The sequence below is a fragment of the Eptesicus fuscus genome, chromosome 21 (genome assembly GCF_027574615.1).
Source record: "Eptesicus fuscus isolate TK198812 chromosome 21, DD_ASM_mEF_20220401, whole genome shotgun sequence".
NCBI lineage: Eukaryota > Metazoa > Chordata > Mammalia > Chiroptera > Vespertilionidae > Eptesicus > Eptesicus fuscus.
This window is the reverse complement of record NC_072493.1, coordinates 15,028,562-15,051,501: the sequence shown is the minus strand read 5'-3', so window position 1 is coordinate 15,051,501 and position 22,940 is coordinate 15,028,562. Positions and strand designations below refer to the sequence as shown.

Below are 22,940 nucleotides of genomic sequence, written 5' to 3'. Positions count from 1 at the left end.
CCTGCCCACTGGTTGTTTAGGAAGGTCATTCCGCCATCCGGTCTAATTAGCATATTAGCTCTTTATTATATAGGATGGCTAGATCTGTTTTTCTTTAGGCACCAGGCGGCTGGTGTGGAAACATCTGAGCACTGGGGCCACAGGGCCAGAGATAAAGTCCCAGCCTCCTCTGTGGCTTCTGGAGCAAGCCACGAATATCTCACTCTTCATTTCCTCATCTGTAAAATGGGTATATGTTTCCTCCCTAAGGGTGCTAGTCTGCCCCACCCCTTTTGTCTATTCCACTAAGCCCGATTCTTTGGACATACAATAAAATTTACTATAATTTTACTGTGTAGAGTTGGTAGAGTACTTAAAGAAAGAACACCTTTGAGATATCCAAATATCATAAATTCTACCCTTTTAAAGTGCACAATTCAGTGTGTGTGTGTTTTTGGTGTGTCTGCAAAGTTGCATATCCATCACCACTATCTCATTCCAGATCATTTTGCTTACCTGCCAAAAGCAAACCAGTAACGGTTAGCAGCTACTATATTTAGAACGTAGTTTACTAACCAACTTCCTGCTATTCTTCAAGGGCTAAGAAGTCTCTAACGTCCACCCTGAATCACTCCTGGACTTAGGGTCAGCACCAAGTGCCATGCATTTGGTGCACACCCCTCGGTGGCCCTCAGATTGACAGCTGAAATCTTCCTGGCTTCCCCAAATAGATGGTATGTTCCCAGAAGGAAAAGGCCATGTTTCTCGAATGTTCTTTCCCCGGCACCTCAGCCCAGGGCTGAGCACACCAGCAGGTGCCTGGTAAACGCTTCCCAAAGGCCGGCGTGTTTGTCATCTGACGGCTCCTTCGAATGCCGATGCTTCCACAAGCTGTCCTGTTCTATGACCATCCTCCCCAGAGCACGTGCTGTTAATGCTTCATCTTAATGAGCCTTCCAGTCGAGTTTAGCCACGGGAATCGTTATAGCAGCACAACAATAATGGCCCATGCCTTGCTATTGTCAGAAAACTTCTCCTTGCAACAGGAGCCCATAGTTGAAATAAACTATCTCAATGGGTACAAACACCATTTGTCAAGAACAAAGTGGAGTAAGTGCTATTTCAAAAATTCATCGTAATGGGCTTTATACACATGGATTATTGCAACCTGCCTCCGGTTGATATCTGCTCAAGCATTTAAGTGCAGGGCTATTGTTCTCAGTGTTTGCCTGAGGGAGACCACTTTGGGTACCAGGCTGCACGTCCACCCCAAGTTTCCAGAGGATGACAGATGCGTGTTCTCTCCTGGCGGGAGACGGCCAGGCAGCTGCAGAGGCCGAAGGGCCCTGTTAGTGCACAGACACACATGCAGGGAAGCCATCATGCAGCTGTTGGCATCCTGAGAGCGGAGTGCTCCGGAAACCTAAATGATGGTTTAGGTTTAGCAGGAAGTGCCACTCAGACCTAAATGATGGCCCAGGAGGAGCTGAGAGAGAGAGAGAGAGAGAGAGAGAGAGAGAGAGAGAGAGAATGAGGAAGGGAGGGATGTCTGAAGATTCTGCTCAGCCCCAGCAGGTTTGGCTCAGTGGATAGAGCGCTGGCCTGTGGGGACTAAAGGGCTCTGCATTTGATTCTGGTCAAGGATACCTGGTTGCAGGCTTGATCCCGGCCCTGGTCTGGGTGCATGTGGAGCAACCAATTGGTGTGTCTCTCTCACATGAATGTTTCTCTCTGTGTCTCTCCCACTCCCTTCCACTCACTCTAAAATCAATGGAAAAAATCTTCGGGTTATAATTTAAAACGATTCTGCTCAAGATGGCAGCATGGAGGTGCTCCCGCTCCAGCCCTCTGCCCATGCAGTTTTCTAAGGCAGGCAGAGCCCCAACCTTCAGATCCCTGAACTACCATCACGGAAACATTCGACAGTTAGGTGTGGCTTAGTCATTCATTCCAGACATATTTTCTGAGCTACGACAAGTGTAGAACGACATTGCTCTGTTTTTCCTTTTTCTTTATTAAACCTTTATTGTTGAAAGTATTACAGATGTCCCCCCTTGTTTCCCCGTTGACCCTTCTAGCCACCCCTCCCCCACCCCGCTACCGCCCCAGGCCTCCACCATCCTATTGTGTGTGTCCATGGGTTATGCATATATGCATACAAGTTCTTTGGTTGATCTCTTCCCACCCACCCCCGACTTCCCTCTGAGATTCCACAGTCTGTTCCATGCTTCTGTGTCTCTAGATCTATGTTGTTCAACAGTTTATTTTGTTCATTAGATTCCACATGTGAGTGAGGTCATGGGATACTTCGTCTTTCTCTGACTGGCTTATTTTGCTCCACATAATACTCTCCAGGTCCCTCCTGGTGGGCATTGCTCGCGACCCTGAGGGTAGAGGGGTGGGCAAGGCAGGCAGGCCATGTCTCTGAATCTTGGGGGCCTTAGACTCATGGGGGGAAGAGAAGATAAAAAGGAAAACCAGGAAAGGGAGTAGTATGATATTCACACATGGTGATGAGCGGTGTAAAGGATTCGACAGATGATAAAACGTCATATAACTGGGGGGGAGGGGAGGTGTGGCTTTAAAGGGTGTGATGTCAGGAATGGCCCCCTCAGGGGGCACCATTTCAGCTGAGCCCTAAAGGATGAGAAGGAGCAGGACTGGAGGAGCCTGGGACTGAGGGAGCAGGAAGTGCCAAGCCCCTGCAGCTCAAAGGGGCTGGGCCGCTCAGGGGACAGAAACAGCCGACTGGGTGAGGGAGAGAGGTGGGCAGTGGCCACCTAGGGAGGGCCCTGGCGACACAGTTCGGGTCTGGGTTTTATTCTGGGTAAAAGGAGATATTGTTGAATACTTTTCAGGAAGGGCTATGGGCAAGTGCCAATAAACCCCCATTTCCATCTCGGTCCCTTATGCCACGCTGCTGCAGACTAAATCAGACCCATCGCAGGGAAGAAGAGACCTGAGTTCTGTGTGTCCAGAGGTCCCTTTCCGTCGTTCCCCTCAGTCTCTCGGTGCCCCACGTGGCGCTAAGCCTCCAGGGAGCAGGCACTGAGTGACCACAACGAAGGAACGAATGACTCGGGTGTATGCGTGTGGACCAAGAAGGCTTGTTGCAAAACATTCAGTAGAGCGTGTGTCAGGTTGGGTTCTCTGGGAAGCCAACTGTGAGGTGGGGGGGGGGGGTCACTGGGGACATTATTAGGGCGTGACATGCAAACAACCCACATGGAGGGCAAGGAAGGGAGGCAGAGGGGATAGGGAAGGTGAGATGTGGTGCAGGCCCAGCAACCAGCCTCGGACCACCCTGCATGGTGCTCCGGGCTGAGGATGGCCCTTCAAAAGGATCTCAAGTAGAGCTGAGAGGGCCAGGCCTTGACTGATGATGGGTCATCAGATGTGGGCTGCCCCCGGAAGGGGTGTGACCCTGGCTGAGGTGAAGCACTGCAAGGGAGGCAAACCCCGAAGGGCAGAGAGCTGCAAGTTCCCTGCCCAGAGCCCTCCCTGTGGCCGGAGTGCCAGGCCCCCAGTGGCTGGGAACGGGGCCGTGCAGAGCAGTGTGCAGCTTAGAAGCAATTCTGCCTACACTGGGATCTACTGCTCCTAGCGGGTCTTGCTTCTCCTAAAAGTTAAGTCTAGTTACCATCCCGCGCCAGGCATCCTTCTAATCTTTTTTCATGACAAGAACTCTTTAGATCTGTTCTTTTAGCAATTTTCAAATATACAATGCAGTGTTACTAAGTATAGTCACCATGTTGTACATGACACACCTAGAGTTAATTTCATAGCTGGAAGTTTGTACCATTCGACTACTTATTTTGCCCACCTCCACACCCGTGTCTCTGGCAACCACCAGTCTGTTCTCTGCATCTGTAAGTTTGTGTTCATTGTAGTTTTGTGTGTGTGTATGTGTGTTCTTAAGATTCTACATATAAATGATAGCATATGGTATTTGTCGTTCTCTGTCTGACTTATTTCACTTAACTTAATGCCCTGGAGGTCTGTCCATGTTTCACAAATGACAAGATTTACTGAGTCCCTTCTCTTTAATGGCTGAGTAACACCCCATTCTTATATAAGATATCACATTGTCTTTATCCACTCATCCACCCATGGACACATAGGCTGCCTCCATGATTTGGATATTGTAAATAATATCCAGATATTATAATGTACAGATGTCTTTTCGAGTTAGTGTTTTTGTTTTCTTCACATGACTGCCCAGAAGTGGATTGCTGGATCCTATGGTAGTTCTATTTTTACGTTTTTGAGAAACCTCCAGACTGTTTTCCACGGTGGCTGCACCAATTTGCATTCCCACCAACAGTGCACAGGGGGTTCCCTCTTCTCCACATCCTCACACAGGAATTCTTTCATTTCTTTTAAAGTCAGAAGGAAAGTCAACCTACTAGGGCAGAAAATTGTATTCCTCTTTACACCAAAGCAAGCATAACATGCAGTATCTAATATTTTTATGGAAAAGGGAGCTTATGAAAGAAAGGTGCCTGGGACCCAGGAAGGCATATTGAGATGCCCGAGGAGCCAGGACACTCAGGGGGCAGAAGTGGCACACTGCCTCTCGCCAAACCCTGGAAGCCCACCTGGAGGAGGGGGCCCTTCTCAGCACAGCCAGACAAACGGGAACAGAGACGGAAACCTCGCGCAGGGGAAACCAGAGCGAAGCAGCACAGTGTGTTCGGGGACCAGCAGCCATTGGGCCTGGACAGAGAGTGAAGGGCAGGATGGCATGGGGGCTTCGGGGATGAGAGGAAGTGGGGGCTGGGTCACGTCAGACCCAGAAGCCAGGCGGAGGACCCTGCAATTTATCCTGTGATGGGCCGCTCGCTGCCGAAGCTTGGGGTGTTAGATAGGAAAGTCATGCCACTCAGATGTCAGAGAAAATCATGCCCTGGCTGGTGGAGAGGCCTGGGGAGGAGAGCATGGAGCTGGTCATGGGCCCACGACCCCAGGCGCCAGCCACCCTGCCCTGGCCATTCCAGCATGAGCCCAGGCCGCTCACTGCCACAGTGGGGTCCAGCTCAAACCCTTGACAAGAGTGACACTAAACAAGCAGCCGAGGCTTTTTCTTTCTTGGCCCAAAGCATGGTGTACACGGGTTAGGGGCCGTGAGTGGCCATCCTTCTGGGCCCCTTCTTCCAGTGGAAATTCTAAAGAGAAACCGGGACTGCTGAGATGTGCACACCAGTATCTCTTACGGACAGACACCCGGACTGCAGGGCACTTGCTGGGCATCCCATTAGAGAGGCACCTTCTCACTAGCCCTTGCAAATAGGCAGACGATTTCAAAAACTAAAAACTGTTTCCGTAGGGGAAAAAGTATAAGAACTGTTGCTATGGCAACCTAACGGATTCTGGGATGGTGCTTAGGTTCCCAAATTCAGAGCCCCTTAGAGATGAACTTATTGGCCCCTCCACAATTTCCCTAAAGCTCCCAAATGGCAGCTTCTGGCCGCAGCCTTCTCGATCCTCAGCAGACACCATCAATGTTCATGTCCTGCTACCTGCTCTGTCAAACTGCCTGGAGCTCTGAGGCCCCCACGGGGCGCAGGGTAATCTGGGTTAGGAGCCCCCAGAGGGAATGGTGATTCTGAGGCTTCGGAATCCCAGGGGGCCAGGGAGAGCCGCCGGGCGATGGCCTGATTTTGTCCAGAAATACACTGGGAGCAGCTGGGCCTTCGGGATGCAGCCAACTTCAGGAAACAGGCAGATGTAATAGGGGGTCCGGGGACCCCCTCAGGGGCATATGAGTGCTATGAAAATGAGAAGTCCGATGGCCTTATTCACAGGTGCATTGTGGCGTGAGCACAGAGGGTGCAGTTCCGGAGGGTGTTTAATGAGTGAAGGAGTGAGTGATGAATGGCCAGGAAGTCGTTCCTCAGAGATTTCACCCCATTATGCTCGGGTTCGACTGCTTCATTCAGTCGAGATCTGGAGCGCCCCGCCTGCAGAGAGCAGGCACGTGGCTTGGCACAGAGCACGAGAGCGTGCCCCCCAGGCTCTCGGGAGTATTGGATGCGGGAATGAATGGGTGAAAACCATCCTTGTGGGCCCAGAGGCAATGGCTGGAAAATGGTATCAACACGGTCTTCTTGGGTTACTTCCTGCCTGTCAGTGTTCAAAGCCCCTCTCGCGCTGACCACAAACAGCTCCTCGCCAGGTAATGCGCGGAGGGAGTGCGCCCATTAGGCAAGCCCTGCGCGGGCGCTTTGATCTTTAGAAGAGGGAACCCTACACCAGCCTTTGAGCTGCCCACGGACTCTGACAACAGAACAGAGGAGGCACACAATCTCCATGGCCAGTCGGTCGGAAATGAAGTGATTACATTTCAATAGGAAAGTCTGTTCCTACCCTGGGCCACTGGGCCTCGAGGGCAGGTGCAGGGAGCCTGCTGGCTTCACCCAGGACACCAGCATCTCACTGAGTGAGCGCCTAGAGACAGGCAAAGACCCTTTCCCAGAGATGAGCGCGAGGTGGATATGAACTGCCCCTGCCATCCCTGTCCTGGGTGTGCATTTGCTGCTATGGCATCTCAGGGAACTGTCACAGACAGGAACATGTTCTGTGTCAAGTCCAGGTAACGGACAGCCATACCATGCCTTGATTAGGGACTGAAGTCATACAATCGTGGCGTGGAACATGCAACAATAACTCTAGAAAGGTTGAACATCATTTTGTACTGCTTTTGCAACTTTTCTATATGCTTAAAATGCTTTAAAGTATCCCATTTGCATTTTTTAAAATTTATCTTTCGTATTGAAAGTATTACAGATGTCCCCTTTTTTTACCCATTGGCCACCCTTCTACCCCGTACCCTTCCCCCCCACCCGCCGGATCCCAGGCCTTCCCCACACTACCCCGTCTGTGTCCATGGGTTATGCATAAATGCATACAAGTTCTTTGGTTTAAAATCAAAAGAGAGCAAGCAAAACAAACAAGAGGGAAATTACATTTTCATGTTAAAAGCAAGAAAGAGAACCATGTGCACAGCCGTGTTCACGCTGGGTACCATGCACATGCATGGGTGTGTTGGAAGAGACTCTAGGATTGTGTGGTTTTAACTGCCCCTCTTAGCATCTGTGGAGGGTCACATACAAAACCTAAAATAGTAGTTGCCTCTGAAAAGGAAGTTCATGGACTAGATCAGCGATGTTCAACCTTTTGCATCCCATGGCACACATAAACTAATTACTAAAATTCTGTAGCACACCAAAAAATACAGTTTTGCTATTCTGACAAAAAAAAAAAAAAGAAGAAGAAGAAAAAAAAAAAGATAGCCCTAACCGGTTTGGCTCAGTGGATACAGCGTCGGCCTGCGGACTCAAGGGTTCCGAATTCGATTCCGGTCAAGGGCATGTATCTTGGTTGCGGGCACATACCCAGTAGGGAGTAGCAGGAGGCAGGTGATTGATGTTTCTCTCTCATCGATGTTTTTAACTCTCTATCCCTCTCCATCCCTCTCTGTAAAAAATTAATAAAATATATATTTTTAAAAAGATATAATTTTGGTTCATCCACACTAGACGGCTATTGTTGTGTTGGCTGTTATCATCATCATCATTATTATTATTATTATCATTATTATTTGACAATGTCAGAGAAAAGAGGTCAGTGCCCTAACTAAACAGCCAGGTATTGCATGGTTTAAAAATTCTTGGGGCACACCAGTGTGCCTGCCATGGCACCGTGGTTGAAAACCGCTGGACTAGATACTAGGGAATAGAGGCGACTTCATTCTCTGCAACCCTTTTTTCACCTTTTGAATTGTAAACTATCTCCATCTATTTAGCTATCTCATCTATTTCAAACTAATAAAAATGAAAACAAAAACAAAAACCACCTAGTCAGGACAATCACTGGCTCAAGAATTTCTATACTGTTCTTTTGCCTGAAAAATCCCCCCAGATCTCCTAGTAAACTCCTAGCCATGCTCCATGTGTAAACCCAAAGGTCACCTCCTCCTTGAAGCTTACCCTGATTTCCTCTATCAGAGTCAGCCCCTCTGTGCTCCTGCGGCCCCTGGAAGCTGTTTAGCGGAAACCCTGTGCCTGTGCTGTGGTTATTTCTCTGCCGGCCTGGCTCCATCGTAAGAAGGGGGCTCTTAGAAGGCGTAACTTGACGTTTCACTGTTGTATTCCCAGATGCGGGTGCATTTGGTTCCTTGTTGTCGCCCCAGTGCCTAGTCCAAGGGCTAAAAAAGGAATGGTTCTCAAGAGATGTGATGAGTGGACACCCCCAGAGTTCCGCTTTCCTCTCCTGTGCACTTCCTCTCCCTCAGTGTCCACAGTCAGCTGCATACTGCGCACTAGCCAGCAGGTGCCAGGACTCCTCTAACTCCAGAGGAGAATCAGGACACGGCCACCCCAGAAGGACTGTAATAGAGCTGCCCTCCAACCTGGTGAAGACCGGAAGGCGGGATTAAAAACGAACTGGAAGAGCTAGTGCTTAGGAACGGAGGAGACCATGGCTCTACCCACTGTTAATCACGTGGCCCTTGGCAAGTTGATTAACCTCTGAGAACCTCAGGGTCTTCATCTATGAAAGAATATGAGGGCTGCCCTTACTATGCAGAGTCCTAGGGACATCACTAAGGTCAGGCGTGTGAAACACGGAGCGGAGTGCCTGGCACACGGCACGCTCATTAAGCATCAGCCCTCACTGTGACTATCAGGAGGGGTCTCTGCATTTTGTCCATCGTCAGGTAAATTCAGTGGGATCAGAGAACCACACTCTGGTTCTTTGAAGGTTTTCCTTAGGTGCCGATCTGGGCAAAGGTATTATATTCCCACTGCCTGGCACGCAAGAGCTTCCTGTCATCCTTCCTGAGCTGACGGCAGCAGCCACAGTCACATCGGACCCACTGAAGGTCTGCAAGGTAGTCAGCCCGTGAGCTGCGTGTCTGTTTGTGACAGCGACAGACAGATCCCCGGCCTCTTTCTCCACAGTGGCCCACATCCCAAAATAGGAATCGTGCGTGCACAGACAGACCCAGCGGGCACCGGGCTAGGAGGCAGGCTGCCAACATTCCCGACTGTCAGGGGCAACGCAGGTGAGCCAGTCCCCGGCGGCTCTCGGGGATGGACTTTCATGCAAGTGAAAGGTAATTGGTAACTTGTGACCAGCAACCCCTGCGGATTCTCACTCAGGAGGGTCTCCACGTGTGTATGCTTTTCATGAGCATGAGGACAGCCTCTTCTCCCTTCCTGTCATTCAAATCTGTGCCCCATGCCCCGTGGAAAGCCCAGCAAGACAGCAGGTATGAGGGGGCCTGTCCTGTAGCTACTCAGGTCAGTCCTCCCTGCTCTGAGGAGGAGCCTAAGGGAGAAAAGTGCCAGGAACGGAATCTCCAGTGAAGACTGCCCTGGAATCAGCCAGAGAGCGAGCTGTCCTGTAAGCCTCAAGCACTTCAGCACCATGCCTTCAAAGTCTTGCCTGGCTGGCATGGCTCAGTGGTTGAGCATCATCCCATGCACCAAGAGGTCACAGGTTCGATTCCCGGTCAGGGCACATGCCCGGGGTTATGGGCTCGATCCCCAGTGTGGGGCGTGCAGGAGGCAGCCGATCAATGATTCTCTCTCATCATTGATGTTTCTATCTTTCTCTCCTTCTCCCTTCCTCTTTCTCTAAAATATCTATTTTAAAAGAAAGTATTTTCTTTTTCTCTCTCCCTTCCTCTCATATACAAAGCGAATTGACTGTAAGTTTTCCCAGGAAAGGCAAAACACTTCTTCAGCCCTGACCATGAGTGTGGCCCGGCACAGGCACCTGCTCACACAGCATCTAGCATCGTAAACTGACTTGGGGACCAAGCATCGGAGTCTTGATCCCAAGTCTTTGGTTAGTTTTGTTTTGTTTCTCCAAAACCTCACAGCATGATCACAAACAAGTCCTCTCCTCCTTCCAGGCAAACAAAATCCCTCTCTGTAAAGTAAGAACCTTATCCTGAAAGACCAAAAGGCCATCCCATCCGTACCAGGCTGTGGTTTCCTGCTTTGTTTTTCCTTGTTTTGCTTTTCTTTAAAGGTCCTGCAAAGCATTAGGATGGTTTACCTTCCTCTCCTTGACATGAAAGCTACACAGAACCCTTCAAAATAGGCGGTTCTTCATTACTGAGTGGAAAATAAATGGAGCAGATTTCCTAGAAGAGAAATTACATTCAAGCACTTTCCACTTAACTTCTGACTCGCTTTCATTGCTACCGCCTTCTAATTGTCCCTATTATCTAGAGAAATGGGAAATGTCAGCCTCGTGTCCTGTGGAGGAACTCAAAGGGCTGAGGAGCTGAGAGACACGTCTGACCGTCTGACCGGGCAGGAAGGAGATGCTCCCCCTTCGCGGGCACAGCCACAGGAGGGATGCCTCTCCTCTGCTGGGGCCTTGGAGCAAATGAGGGCAGAATATGCTAATGCACGAGGAGGCAGGCACACAGCTTCCCAGTCCCACGGGCGCATGTGCAGGGCCTGCAGCTCTGCTTCCCACGGAGCATGTTCATTCATTCGTTTATTCCCAGCACACACACTGACCCGAGCACAGAAGACAGACCTGCGTTGGGGGTGGGGGGTGGGGGACAACCTCCAAATTGAACTCTGTCCCCAAGCAGACCCACAGTATAATGTGACTGTAAAACACCTGGGACATCACCCAAGATCTCTGGGTCCTAGTCCCAGGGAGGACCGTGTGCGTGACAACAGCTTGCGTGGGCTGGAGCAAGAGCCTCAGGCCTCACGTGGAGGAGATGTCTTTTGTCAAGAATGTAGCAAATTCATTTGGAGAGAAGGCAAAAGAGGGAATGAGGAAATGGCACAAGATAGAGGCTAAAGTCAGACTTCCCAAGAATAAAAATTTCCATAGTTAAAAAAAAAATGTGGACAGAGGGAAGTTACTCATCTTCTCTAAAACTCAGTTTCCTCATTTATGAAACCGTGGATATTCAGAGTACCTGTCACATGAGGCTTTTGCAAGGATTGAGGGAGGTGGTGCCTTTAAAGACCGTAGGTGCCTGGCATACAGTAAGCACTTAATACCTACTAGCTTCCATGACTGTGACTTTTCCTCGGTGGTAACATTAGTTTTTTTTTTTTTCCTCGCTTTGTGTGCAAAATATAAAGTCTCTATCCAGATGCTTAATAAATATTCACCGAGAGCCTATATGGGATGCGATACAGGGCTTGCAACTGGGAGAAATGGTGCTCCCGAAATAAGTTCCGCCCTCAACAGCCACCTGGTCCAGCTGGGAAGACAGACAAGTAAATAGACAAGTACAAGCCCATGTGGCCATCGCCGTAAACGGTGTCATCTCTGACGGACGGGTGCGTTGTCTATTAGACACCCATAGCTCAGTCTTAGGGATCAGGGAGAACTCCTTCGAGACAATGAAGTCCAGGCTAAGATATAAAGTGAGTAACATATAAAATGAGAGAGGTTGTGGATTTGGAGAAATGATGGTTATGCCATGTAGTAGGTCCGAGGGTGGATGTGTATGGCGAGGGCTGGGTGTGCAGAGTGCCTGAGGGACGAGCCTGGACAGCAAAGCGGGGCCCCTTCCTCGCAGGGTCTGAGAAGCTTGATCAGGTGTCCAGACTCAATTGTGGGAAGGGATTAAGTGGGGAAATGACATACTATCTGGGCTTAGGGACACAGTCTGTCGCACACGGAAGACGGGTCACGCTGGAGCTGACGAGGGAGCAGTAACCTTGAGGTAAACGATCTGTTGGGTGGCGACGGGAGTATCTGTGAAAAAGAGGGTTCGGTGTGTATGCGAATGGTGGTAGTGGGCACGGAGAGAAGTCAGAATACTTCAGAGATCATCAGAGAGTAGAATCGAGAGGAAGCAATTGCTGTCGGAGGTAAGGGATTGTGAGGCAGGTAGGGTTTCCTTTCATGGTTCTGTTCTGGGTGAATTCTGAAACGCGGCACACAGGAGACCGTGACGGTGTAGAGGAGGAACTCACAATTTGTTGTTTGAATCTGCATTTAAGGTTGGGCGTCCGTGTGGAAAGGAGCGATAGACATTAGGGCGGACGGAACCCCAACGGGTGGAGAGTCACGCTGGTGTAACTAATACTTAACTTTCTCTCCGGACACTTGGCCATTCCGTAATAATAGCGCATTACCACCAAGCAGCAGGAGGAGGGAAATGGATTCAGAGAACCCTAAAATATAAGAACTGGTGGAGAGCCTACCAGTGGTCGGCAAACCGTGGCTCGCGAGCCACATGCGGCTCTTTGGCCCCTTGAGTGTGGCTCTTCCACAAAATACCACGTGCAGGCGCGCACGTACAGTGCGATTGAAGCTTCGTGGCCCATGCCAGAAGTCGGTTTTCGGCCTGGACGAGTCTAATTTGAAGAAGTGGTTCTAACGCCGAGCCACACTCAAGGGGCCAAAGAGCTACATGTGGCTCACGAGCCGCGGTTTGCCAACCACTGGCCTAGCCCAACCCCCGTCGTGGCTGCGGAAAGCGCTCATTCACCTAAGGGGGCACAGACAGGGAATGGCAGGGCTGGGCCTGGTGGCTGATGGTCTAGCATTCTGTCTTTGGAGGCCTAACAGGTTCAGCCTGCTAGCAGTCTCTCTTCCTTTTCGGATGTAAGCCACCTGGTTCATTTCTAAAGAATTCTTTCGCCCAGCCAGTGTGGCTCAGTAGCTGAGCACTGACCTATGAACCAGGAGGTCAAGGATAGCTTCCCGGTCAGGGCACATGCCCGGGTTTTGGACTCCATCCCCACTGGGGTTGTGCAGGAGGCAGCTGATTGACATTTCTCTCTCATCATTGATGTTTGTATCTCTCTCTCCCTTCCCCTCCCTCTCTTAAATCAATAAAAATACATTTTAAAAAGAGAATTCTTTTCAACAGAAGGAAAGGGGGAAATAGCAACTTGGCAGTCATCTTAGTCTACCCAGCTGAGTCCTTGCTAAAGAATTATAATCCCCTCTAGTTCCTTCTCCTCTGAATCTCCTATCGTCCAAAAACTACCATCCTTGTATGGGCACATGGTAGGTGTTCAGCGAAGAGAACCCAGTAACAACAGGCGATAATCACATTCCTGAAAGTCCAAGAAAGCAGGGCTGCTCCGTCTCCGGTTCTATTTTGGATTTGGTGAAGGTTCAAACTGAGACAGGCTTAAAGAGAGGACCTGGTAGGCACCCTCCCCCACCTACTCCTGTTGCAACGTTCGAATCACTCAGTAACGTCGGTCCCTCTTACCTTTTTCACCCATTGGACACTTGCTGCCAATTTCTGTAACACACTCCACCCATCTGATTGGTCCCTCAACAGATGGCAACAGGAATGATCGTCACAGCGCCACTTAGCCGAAAATACAGTAATTTCTGCAAAAAAAAAAAAAAAAAAAGTGAATGGATGGTTAGTAACCTAGAGGTGACACTAATAAAGTGGTACACTATAGGACACAGGTGCACAATAAGACAGACTTTTCTCTTAGAAGATAACAGTCCAGGTGTGGAGCAAGGGATGTAAGCAAACCATCCCAGTTGTGTGCAAAGTGGGTGACATGGGGGTGACATGGGCCGAGAATCTACAGGTACCCTAGGATGGTGTGTTTAGCCGTATGTGCATTTGGTACATGAATTACAACAATAAAAGCAGCTGTACATCCAACTTCTTACAATATGCTGTGTGCGTCATAGGCCAGGAGGGGGGATATAAAGACTTTCAGAGCCAGTTCTGCTAGAACCCAGGTGTCATTGGAATCCAAAGCAAGTAATCTTCCCTCCCAAAGTGAGAAGTGCTTCTCTGCTGCTGCCAGATCCTCGTGGAATGATAGGCTCAAGGGCAAAGCATGACAGTGGTGGCAGCGACGACAGGAGGTGTCGTGGCCGTGCTAGCAGACGAGAGCACTGGGCTGACAGCTGCAATTCTATATGGAGACTACATCCCCACGCCCTCCCCGCACTACCCCTCACTCTGGAGCCTGTGTTGGGTGTGTTCTGTCTAGATTCTGGTCTGATTCATCTTCCTATCTCCCTCTGTGTCTACCACGTTTCCTAGCCCAGAGCAGCTGTTCAATGTATATTTGTTGAGTGAATGAACAGCAGAATATGGAATGTCTGAACAGTTCTAGTCTTTGAAAATGAAGGCACTGAACCTTCGGGGGAAGATGGTGGCTGGCATGGCTCCCCCACTCCAACAAGCATAAAGGATTTCCTCAACGTCCTTGAACATTTAGAGCGTCAACCTTCTGGGACCAACTTGGCCTGCATTAAGGGCTTAAACAGCTTCTTACTTTGACTTCATTTATTACACTTTTTTTTCCCAAATCCACTTTTCCTTGTTTCCACCTAACAGCTCCTCACATACAAGACCTTCTCCAGAACAATAACAACAACAATAGCAACAACAGGCAAAAAACCCTTCTTGATGAAGGGCTGAAGGTGAATGAAGTCCAAAATATGTTCATAACACCTTGGTTTGGTGACTGAGGCAAGAACAATAAAACTGTCCTACTGTGTGTGCTAACCCCAGGGTGTCCAGGACCAAGTAGCACTGAGATTATTTCCAGATGCACAGAGTCATGGAGAAGAAGCCACACGGGGCAGTTCATACAGCAAGGAACTAAGGAGGAAGGACCCTCCTTTGCCATCATGTCCCATGTTGTAGCCATTCTCCAAAAATTGCCTCCATCCCCAGTGAGCCCCATCCCCATATCCTCATGCATTCATCACCACCTCCCAGGTGAATCTGAGCCGTCCCTGGGTAACCAATGAAACGTGGCCAAAGGCACACAGCATGGTTTCAGAAGCTGAGTCATAGTTAACCTTGTAGCCCGTCTGGTGCTCTTGGGAAACTCGCCCTGGGAGAAGTCAGCTGCCAGGGCAAAAGTCTGAGTACTAGACCTCCGTGCTGGGAGCGAGCTCCAGCTAGCCGCGTGGAGAAGCTGCACCAATAGAGATGCCCAGGCATCCCTAGCCGGTACCGGCATCCAAGCTGAGGTGCCAGATGGTGAGTGAAGACGCCGCCATGGACCCCCAACCCAGTCAGACCTTCCTGTGTCTCCAGCCATCTGACTGCACAGCATGAGAGACCCTGACACGAACCATCCCGACGAGTTCACTCAACTACAAGAGATCATGAGTTGTTTCCATAAACATTTCGTATGTTGCTTGGAAGTGAAAAAACTAAAACACTATAAATATAAGTAGAACAGACATTTGATTGGCCTCACCACTGTGTTCTCTTTAAATACATGTAACCACTCTGAGTACCACGTAACCCATCTCCCCGCTCCGCTCCGAGGGGTAAGACTCTCGCTCAAGGTGGACGGCCAGCACCAGACAACCAGAATTCAGCCCTGCAGCCCTCACCACTGCCTTTCTTCTGTTTAACTTCCCCAGACAGTTAATAATACAGCCATATCTGTAGCCAGTGTATTTTTAAAAGTTTACGTCTCAGGTCTATAAAAACGAATTGAACTCCCACTTCTCCTTGCATTCTTTCCCCCCTGCAAAATGTTTCCCATTAAACTCCTTTCACCCAAAGCCTGCAAAGATGCTTGAGGTCTGGAAGGAAAGCAAAAATAGATGGGTGGCTTGTCTATGAGCTCCGATTATCGAAAACACGGAAGGAAGAGGAGCTGTGGATTTTGTGGGACATGTTGGTACACGACTCCATGTTTCCTAGCAAAGGGGGAAAAACGAGCATAAGAAATCTAAGTGTTTTTGTGCTTTTAGCTGAATTGATGGGAGGAAGACTCACTGGGTGGGCAGCCTGCACACCTCCTCCTAAATAGGCCTTGACGGTTGGAATGCTCATTTTCCCTCCTCTCCCCCCATCTCACGACTCCCCGAGACATGGAGTCATGTATTCCCTTCTGAGCCAGAAAAATACAACCCCACATCGCTGCATGCACCCCAATCTTCTCAGACGACTCTCCCCTTCATTTCCCAGGTCCCACATGCCTGTGGACCCTCTTTGTACAGGCCACAGCCCTCTCAGACCCTCCCATCCTGTGTGTACCGCCCACAGCACTGAGCTTCTTAGAGGCACAGATGGCACATGCCATATATTATTTCAGAGAGATTGAGAAATCAGGAGAAGGAACACCATGAAACCAAGGGTGTAATTGAGATGAAGGAAGTACTTGGCGAACACACAGAAATCAAAGAGAAAACTCAGGGGAGGATGGAGGCATGATTGCAGCAGATTTATTTTGCTGAGTTCAGATCCTATAGAAGGCTTGGCACACGCAGGGCTGAACTGGATTAAAACAGTCCCCACCCCTCACATGGTTCAGGATCCTTAGGCCACTAACTGTGTGCACGATGCTGGTACAGGGATGACACTGGGTGATGTGTTAAGAAGGAAAGAATTGGCCCTGAGGGAAGCTGGGGAGCCCAAGGAGACAGTGACAGCTCCATTTCACAGATGAAGAAACTAAGGCTAAGTGGTAAAGCCTGAGTACATAGAGCAAGGGAGCAGCACAGCTGGACTGAGTCATTACCAAGTCCCCTTCCTTCCTGCCAGCTGTAAGAACCACCCAGGAGACCCGCTTTCTAGGGTAACTCACACCTGTTGCTCTGGGATGTGTCCACAGATAATTTCTACTTTGGGGTATAACAACAAAGCAGGGGATCTCAGGTATTTTGGTATGGAGTTGACTGAAATTATCATTCAACTAGAGGCCCGGTGCACAAAATCTGTGCACAGGTAGGGTCCCTAGACCTGGTCAGCCATCAGGGCTGATCAGGTTCCCCGCCCTCCCTGCCTCCTCCTTCCCTCGTTCCCTCAGGGCCCCACTGTTGCCACAGTCGCCTGCCATGTTCCACGCCGCCCCCTGATGGTCAGTGCACGTCATAGCAAGCAGTCGAACTCCCAGTCTCACGGTCCAACTCCTAGGGGACACTTTGCATATTAGCCTTTTAGATAGATAGATAGATAGATAGATAGATAGATAGATAGATATGTTACTATTAAGTAAACAAATGAAATATCCCATTTTGGAAACTTATTAAGCAAAGAAGTCAAGCCATGGCATACACGCTCCTGCCACTGAGAAATACGGCCTTGTTTTCTGGTGTCACGGTGTTTTCCTTGCTCTGCAGGCCTGGAGCCTTGCAGATGGGGCTGTCCTTCTGAAGGTGTTGCATGTTGTCGATATCGTCAAAGGGAATGAATGAACCCAATGAATAAGCACCACTGCATGGTTTTTCTTTCCTGTTTTCACCAAAGTTCCAGAACCATATGGTGAAGCATATTTTGTAAGACAGATTTGTAGATTATAATTTCTTTTAATGGGGGAAGCAGTAGGCTGTTGAACATGAGGGAACAGGACTTCAATTCCATGCTTTGCCTCTTCCAAGCAGTTTCACTTTGGCCAAGCAAGAATCCTGGGGGGCTCAGTTTCCTCACTACAAAATGGGGATAATAACTGTTTTGTAGGATTTTTGTGAGGAATAGTGATGATACACGTAACACCTCATCCAACAAGGCCCTCAATAATCAGCAGCTGTGATTATGAAAATGTATAGATTGTGCTTTTTTTATAGGGCATGCTGAAAACATTAGTTTTAATTTTTATTGTATGTTAAATATTCACAAAACACTAAGCATTTATATAGAACTAATATTCATATATTTGCATATATCACTATGCAATCACATAATGACTATTAATGTATAGTGTTTTCCACACCATTCCTGTTTCTGATGAGAAAGCTGAGTCTCGAAGTTTACCAGCTCAGCTTCGATCTGTAGATCTGTGCTCCCGCTAGGATGTTAAGGGCTGCCCGCTGCCCATCGCTCACGCCTCCCTACAAAACCTCCAAGGCCAGCTACTCCCTGTCTGTGCAGGGTGACGCCCAATGTCCCACTGTAATTACAACATCCATGCCGAGCTTCTGGGCTCCAAATGGATTTGACACAGTGGCCCTTTAAATCAAACTCTCAACACGATTATCTGTATTTCTCTTTAGTCGTTTTTCTAAGTAAGCCATGCCTTTAGAGGCACCTAATACAGAATGACAACCTCTGCCGTTTTGCAAAGCACCAAAGGACGGGCTCATTGTCACCATGGTAATTACCGCACAATACCTGACGGCCAATGGACAGTCCGGAGGCTCAGGCAGCAGCTGAATCCGGCATTGTCCGGGCCCGATCAAAAGATTAGAAGCCCTGAAAAGCCGGGGAGCGGGATCTCACAGCCCTTTCGCTGGGCCCTGAAAGGCCCATTGTGCCGCCACCATAAATTCTGGGCTCCCCGGGCACTTGACAACTGAAGCCGGGGACAATAGAATTCTTGTGTCCAACAACACACTCCTTGTCCAGCGCCAGTCTTATCAGCCACATTTACAAATGTCTGTCGTTGTACCCAAATAATTCCCTATTAGAAGAGCTATTGGGAGCAGAACTAAATAAATATTCACGGCCTTTGTAATATATTTGGGAAATGAATAAACAAGCAGTCATCTAGCATATGAGCAAACCTCCTGCTACTCTACGTTTTATCACTATTTCTCGCTCAAACGATGGTGTTCCCCTTTTTCCACTTGAACATATTAGCAATTGCAAAACCGGAGGCTGAGGTTTTATTCGCCACCTACGACATACCACCAATAAATATCACCTTGGTGCTTCTACGTGCTTTTTTTTTTTTTTTTTTAAATTAGTCTTCCCAACAGCTCTGGATGGGGCTGGTTTTATTCCGTCCCCCACCTCCAAGAAGAGAAGGGAATTAAACCTCAGCGAAGTTAAATAACTTGCCAAGATAACAAAGCTAATTAGCAGCAGAACGGGAATTCAGATCTAGATTTCCCTTGCCCCACAGGCTCTGCCTTTCCCACTCTGCCAGGAGGATCTCTCTCCTGAATAAGAAAAGGATAAAACATCAGATTAAGGAGGAAAAATCTAAGCACATCCACTGTAAAAGTCACAGAAATACGTGGGGTCTATTTATATTGTTAACAGAGCCTGAGAACTCTTAAAGTAGAAGGAAAATAAAAGTCTTTCTCCAAGAGAGTATATTTTATTTTGGCCCTAAAATGCCAGAAATTTTAATTTAAAAAAGGGTGGGCGGGGCAGTGGTTAGGTGGCAAGCAAACAAAATAAGTCTAACCAAGCTTCAGGGAAGTTTCGGAGACATCCATACAATCCATTGGTCAAGTTTTAGAATTCCTGGGGTAGACCGCAAGCAAGGCACACACACTCACATACACGCATTTTATTTTACCTATTCATCTCTTTGCTGTGAGTAAATAAATACCTCAACATTTGATAGTAACGCAGATGGACAAACAGAACCTCCTGTTTTTATATCCTCACCTGAGGATATTTTTCCCCATTGATATTTTTAGACAGAGTGGAGGGGAAGGAGGAGAGAGAGAGAAACATTGATGTGAGAGACACATTGATTGGTTGCCTCCCACACATGCCCCAGCTGGGACCAGGGATGGGGATCGAGCCTGAAACCAAGGTGGATGGCCTTGACTGGGAATGGAACCCGAGTTCCTTCAATCTGACGGCCAATGCTCTAACCATGGAGCCAAACTGGCCAGGACAAAAACTCCCTTCTTAATGAAAGCCACCTTCTAAAAGGATGCCCATCCTTACATTTATTTAAAAAAAAAAAAAGTGGCAATATTAAAACTCTATATGGTTCCCTGTCAGGTCCGGAGATGTCCACACAGGTAAGCGCAGCTCATCCCCTCTCTCCCGGCTCTGCCCCAGCCACATTCCTGCCTTCCGGCTCTGCCCCAGCTCTTCCCCAGCTCTGCCCCAGCCGCATTCCTGCCCAGGGAAGGCCTGCTGTTCCCCGAGCCCCGCCAGCAGGCTCCACACCTCTGTGCCCCTCTGCACCTCCAGTTAACTCTCCTCCCGCTCACTGAAGTGTCGCCATGGGGACCTTCCCCTCACTCCAGGTGGACGAGGAGGCCCCTGGGTAGAGCCTTCTGTTATTATTGCTGTCTGCCCCTCCCCACGTGGCATCCAAAGAATCTCGCTCCTTCAAGACAGAAATCACATTTTATACTGTTTTCTCTGGTCTAGGCCAGTACACTGCTAGCTCTCTACAGGGCTCTGCAAATTGGAGAACTAGAGGAATGGTAATAGTTAAACAGAACCACCACAAAGCTGTATTTTTTCACATTTTAAAACACTGAAATCATTGCTTTTTTTTATCTACTTGATATCAGATGACCAATGTAAAATCTGTCATTTTATAACCGTATAACAGGTAATTTTAAAAAAATATATATTTTAGTGATTTTTTTACAGAGAGGAAGGGAAAGGGATAGAGAGTTAGAAACATCGATGAGAGAGAAACATCAATCAGCTGCCTCCTGCACACCCCCCACTGGGGATGTGCCCGCAACCAAGGTACATGCCCTTGACCAGAATGGAACCTGGGACCCTTCAGTCTGCAGGCCGTTGCTCTATCCACTGAGCCAAACCGGTTAGGGCTAACGGGTAATTTTTTAAGGACTGTAATGAGGTACTGATTTGGCCCAAATGATTCATCCTTGATTGAAGCAAGGGCTAGCCTTTGGGTTTGTTTTCTAAGTGAGTTAAAATCAGTAAGACAGGCTATCGTTTTGCAAGCAGCTGACTACTAACAAGGCTGGGTAGACTAAAGGTACTTGGTGACTGGCAGGTGTTTGTGCAAATACTGAGTCTGAAAAAGCATGGCCGGTCTTTCCCAAATCCTTCAGATGCCAAGTGAAGCATTTCATCCCCTTTGAGGGTGTGTGGGCATGACATCAGCAGTGGATACGTGACGCCAACTCTTCCGGCTCCTCTGTACCTGCAGGAACGAGGTGTTCTTCCAAACAGGCAAACGTGATCGTTAACAGTGTGAGTCAGCAGTGTGCCAGGTCCTGGGCTAAGTCCTTCCCTGTGATACATAATGTGGTCTTCTAACAATCCTGTGCCAGGCAGTGAGCTTTTATTTATGTCATAACTAGGAGCCTGCGCACAGGAAGGGTGAGTAAGCGCCAGTGAGCAGTGAAGCCAGGAGCTGGACACAGCAGCTTGAACCTACAGCAGCTCACCCAGCAGCTATTCTCCACTGCCTTCTCCAGACCTAAATGGGGACACTAATTTAGGGAAGTAGTCCAGTGATTTTTTTTTAATGGCTAAGGATGATATCACTTTACCACTTTACCAGGCTGCAAACTACAGACAGAGTGAGATAGGGAGGAGAGAGAGACACAGAGAGAGAGAGAGAGAGAGAGAGAGAGAGAGAGAGAGAGAGAGAGAGAGAGAGAGAGAGATATCACTAGTGAAGCACCCCCAAAGGAAATGAAGAGCAGCAAAGACCTTTGACTACAAACACACACACACACACACACACACACACACACACACACACACACACACTCTTCACACATTGGACACTCATCTCTGGAAATACTTAAACTGCATTCAAATCCAGCAACTTATAAAATCAGTGTGACAGAGTGCCGGGGTCAATTCCATGGTCAATAGGGTCCTTCCTATTCCGGTCTGTAGAACTCTGTGGTTGAAGCAATAAGGCCCCAGCTGACAGCAGCCCACCTCCCATCAGCGGGATCCTGAGGACCTCAGGGAACGGGGAGCTGGAGGACCCAGGAGTCTGTCCCTCTCCAGTACTCCACAGAAATCTGCAACGTCACGTGTTAAACCTGGGCCACAACGAAGGCGACCTTTAAGAGGACCTTTAAGAGGACTATGGCTCTCCAGACATGGCCAGGGTTCACCGTCCCTGACAGGATGTTCTGGTTTTGGGGAGAGCCATGGGACCCTGTCCAGGAGCCAAACCAAGTGTTCCTGTCACCGGGCAAGCAGGGAGAGCAGGGCCAAGCCGCAGAGTCAGACAGACCTGGGGAGGAAGTGCAGGCCCTGGCGGGGGTGGAGCTCCGCGTCCAGTGGGCCTTGCCCATGGGCACCACCAGCTCATGACTCAGGGCTCTTCCTTTGTCTGTAACATGGGCACTGCGATGCCTCACAGCACGGCGAGGGGGTGGGGAAAAATGAGATAACGCGTGCCGAAGACGTGCGTACGCTTTTGGTTCTGGCACAAATTGACTGTTCGCCACCTATTAGTCGGTATCATCATCATAAAAAAGGTATCAGTTTTCTGTTGTAATGATGCAATATTGAGAAATATAAAGAGGCCCATGCAATGCCTGGTACTGTAGGAGCTAAAAAAATTACTGTTGTGATGATGATGATGATGATGATGATGATGATGATGATGATGATTGGCATTAAATGACAGTGAGTCAGAAAGCACCCTTCAGTTCTCTGTCCCTGCCGACCTGGGCAGAGGAAAGCCTATGGCAGTGACTCCAGAACAGGTCTCTGCTTTAATGCGGAAGGCAGGCTTGGGCTCACAGTAAACTCAGTTCTACTGTTTGGAGTTTATCTGTTTTGGGGTTAGACAAGAAGTGCTAGTTTCCTATCAAGGATAGAATTTTCTTTGAAATATTTAAGAAAAGCAGAACGAGTCCAAGGAAAATAGTAAGTAAATAACAGCGTGGCTGGTGGCCAGGTTTTGCGAAGACAAACATGAGTGACTGTAGGATGGGGAACATGACCCAAAGCCCTGTAATCATTTCAGGGACTGAGAGACGGAGGCCCCGGCTGGAAGTGGGTGAGACGGGGAGCCCACAGAGCCCGTGTCTCCCGTACCCCAAGGTCTCTCTGCAGCACCCGCATTCATACCAGGTGTCGGGGCTGGTGTGTGAGGGCCTGTGAGGAACGACCTTGGTTCTCTTCCAAGGGCACAGGCAGACTTACAGGGAGAGACAAAAGCCAGGCCCGCTGTGGTGACAGAGGTGGGAGCAGAGTCTAATTCTCCAGAAATCTGGGTCTTCGTGGACGAGAAAATAGGTTGGATACTCGCCAGACACAGAATCTACAGTGCACCCCTCCCGGTGATTCACGTTGTACATGCATGCATTTTGCGTGCACCCTGTTTGATTCCAAAGGCTGTCTCAGAGATGCCTGTGGTGCACAA

General features: G+C 48.9%; 1 protein-coding gene across 1 annotated transcript in view; it reads right to left on the bottom strand.

Annotated features, from left to right (window-relative positions):
- Positions 1-22,940, bottom strand: part of CDH11 (cadherin 11) — a 140,254-nt gene that overhangs the window by 72,803 nt on the left and 44,511 nt on the right. Inside the window, exon 2 of the mRNA XM_008139873.3 lies at positions 13,199-13,323. The gene's annotated coding sequence lies outside the window, so the exon portion shown is untranslated. The remainder of the gene's footprint in view (positions 1-13,198; positions 13,324-22,940) is intronic.